The sequence below is a fragment of the Perognathus longimembris genome, chromosome 9, assembly GCF_023159225.1.
Source record: "Perognathus longimembris pacificus isolate PPM17 chromosome 9, ASM2315922v1, whole genome shotgun sequence".
In the NCBI taxonomy this organism is placed as follows: domain Eukaryota; kingdom Metazoa; phylum Chordata; class Mammalia; order Rodentia; family Heteromyidae; genus Perognathus; species Perognathus longimembris.
In genome coordinates this window covers 9,021,548-9,024,701 of record NC_063169.1, presented here as the reverse complement: position 1 = coordinate 9,024,701, position 3,154 = coordinate 9,021,548, and positions in this window count along the sequence as shown.

The window sequence follows — 3,154 nt, the reverse complement described above, 5'->3', positions numbered from 1 at the left end:
TCCTTCAGTACTGGTCTCTGCTCAGCTTGTAAATTATTTCTATTATTTTTCTATTAAATTTTCTATTAAAATCTATTCATCCAGGCACCAGTGGCTCATGCTTGTTATCCTAGCCACTCAGAAGGCTAAGATGGAGGTATGAAGCCAGTTCAAGCAGCAAAGGATATAAGACTCTTGTCTCCAGGAAACCAGCAAAAACCCAGATGTAGAAGTGTCCCTCAAGTGTTAGAGGGCCAGCCCTGAGCACAAAAGCTGAGGGACAGAGTATACCCCAAGTTCAATCCTCAGTACTCCATTAAGCTTACATAAAAATGTCTTAGGTGGGCTGGGGATATGTCCTAGTGGCAGGAGTGCTAGCCTCATATACATGAGGCCCTGGGTTCAATTCCCCAGCACCACATATACAGAAAATGGCCAGAAATGGCGCTGTGGACCAAGTGGCAGAATGCTAGCCTTGAGCAAAAAGAAGCCAGGGACAGTGCTCAGGCACTGAGTGCAAGCCCCAGGACTGGCCAAAAAAAAAAAAAATGTTTTAGGCTGTGAGTGAACTGGGAGGTGATCAGAGCACTGATGAGCCTGGGAGAACAGGCAGAGCTATAGATTGGATTCCCCAGTAAGAGATGGGCAACTCCGGGCTGGGGATATAGCCTAGTGGCAAGAGTGCCTGCCTCGGATACACGAGGCCCTAGGTTCGATTCCCCAGCACCACATATACAGAAAACGGCCAGTAGCGGCGCTGTGGCTCAAGTGGCAGAGTGCTATCCTTGAGCAAGAAGAAGCCAGGGACAGTGCTCAGGCCCTGAGTCCAAGGCCCAGGACTGGCAAAAAAAAAAAAAAAAAAAAAAAAAAGAGATGGGCAACTCCCTGCTCCAGCCTGGGTGCCTTAGGAAATCGGTGTCAAGGGAGTGGTGTGTTTGCGTGTGACAACAATGAATGAACACAAGGTAACAGCCTTATGCCACCTGCTCTGCCCTGGCTGCCTCATCTCACCAGTGCCTCATGGCTAAAAGTCCAGAATATTTAATGAGTTCCTGAGCCCCCTCTACTGGTTGAAGATTAAGTTGAGTTACAAAAAGACAATAAAGTGTGTTATTTTTTTTGTAAGTGGCCACTGTTGGGTCTTCAACTCTGGGTCTGAGCACTCACCTGGGCCTTGCCCTCAACTGCAGCTTTTCCCTGGTTAGTGGGGAAAAAGATTCTCATATGTACCCAGTTTGTCTTCAGACCTCCATTCTCAGAGCACCCCCTTCTGAGCAGCCAGAATTATAGGCATGAGCCCCTGGAGCTCGGCCATGCCACCAACATCCCTTACTTTTTTTAGGTTTCTTATAGCTGCACATTCTTCTCCAAATCCCTTCCACATTCTCCCTTCTAAGTGGTATAAAATTATTTGAAATTATTACAAAGAAATTCCTCCAGAAGCAGATGATTCTAATAAATGCAGGAAATCTTACCAGATTAAGAAGACTATTCAGACCTTGAGAAGTACTAAACCCCACCTAGTGGGGCATGCTGAAATCTCAGCACTGAGAGGCTGGGACAGGGGATTTAAATGTATGAGGCAAAAACAAAACACAGCCAGTTGTTTGTGGCTCAAGCCTGGAATCCTAGCTCCTCCAGAGGTTGAGATCTGAGGAAGGATTTGAAGCAGATTAGTTTTCTTCGTATATTGAGCAGTCTGAGTTGGAAGAAAACATTGGCAAAGGGGCAGGAGGGCATTTCAGGCCTGATGGAAATGCTCTAGAGCTGCACTCTTTGCATCCTAACACAGATCCTTCACCTTGATGGTTTTAATTCAGGCATACCGTATGCCCTAGGAATGCTAACCTTAGTTCTACAATGCAACAAATGGCGTATTAGACCTTCATAGTAACACTGTTCAGCATAGGCCCAAACAGGAAATGACCACCATATACAACAGAAGGCTGAGAGGAACATACAAAGGAATTATGTTTAGAAGACAACACGAATAAATCTCAAAGTTAGGTGAAAGAAGTGAGACCCAGGAGTAAATAGTGACTGATTTCAGAGAACTCCCAATAATGGGCGTGTGTGGTGGGGATTTAGGAGTATTGGTAATATTTACTTCTGTAGCTGCTGGCTGAATGGTTGCCTCCTTTCTGTTGTTTCATGAACCCTTTCATAAGTACGCTGCCTTCTTATTTTTATTTGTTTTTTTTGGTAAAATAGGTCTTTATTCTTAGGGAAACTGAGGTAGCTATTTTCCTTATTCTAAACTAAAATCTTAAGTCAGAGGCAGTGCAGATAGCATAGATAGTTTCCAAACACAAACCCGCTTCTTTGAAAAAACAAAAATAAGTAATTTCAAGTTTGGGAAGAACAATACTACTTCATACATCTACTTCAAATCAAAAGGCCCACAGACACTTTTCATGACATGAAAGGAATGAAATATAAATCTTGGATACATAAATGTAGAATAACCTAGCAGAACTGAATTTTATCATTAAAATACTTATCATGTACAAGCTTTTGTTTCTCAATGCCAGACTGTTAATATCATTAAAAACCTAATCTGTGACCCAGAGTTCAACAATACTGATTTGCATTTGTAAAAAGGTTGTTTATCCAACTCAATGCTTCTGGTCCCCAGAAATAGTTTAGGTCTATTACTGGAAGCAGACTGTGGTGGTAATTAATGTTTTAAGAACTTTAAAAAAGTTACAGACCTCAGAAGTGCACGTACTCATTTGCCCAGGTAAAAATTATGAATAATAGCTCATTATTATTAGGGATGCTAGTGTTTTTATCATGAATGTAACACATCTGCAAAATGTGACTACATTTGGAAAAAGATAGAGTAATCTAAACTGCTTGAAGGTAATATGTAAGTAGAAGTATTTATAAGCAATTCCTGCTATAATTCTTCTGTTATTTTGTTTATTAAAAAGCGAGCATAGGAGCTGGGGATATGGCCTAGTGGTAAGAGTGCTTGACTCCTATACATGAAGCCCTGGGTTCAATTCCCCAGCACCACATATACAGGAAACAGCCAGAAGGGGCGCTGTGGCTCAAGCAGCAGAGTGCTAGCCTTGAGCAAAAAGAAGACAGGGACAGTGCTCAGGCCTTGAGCCTGAGGACTGGCCAAAAAAAAAAAAAAAAAAGTGAGCATAGACTGGTAGTGTAGCTTTGT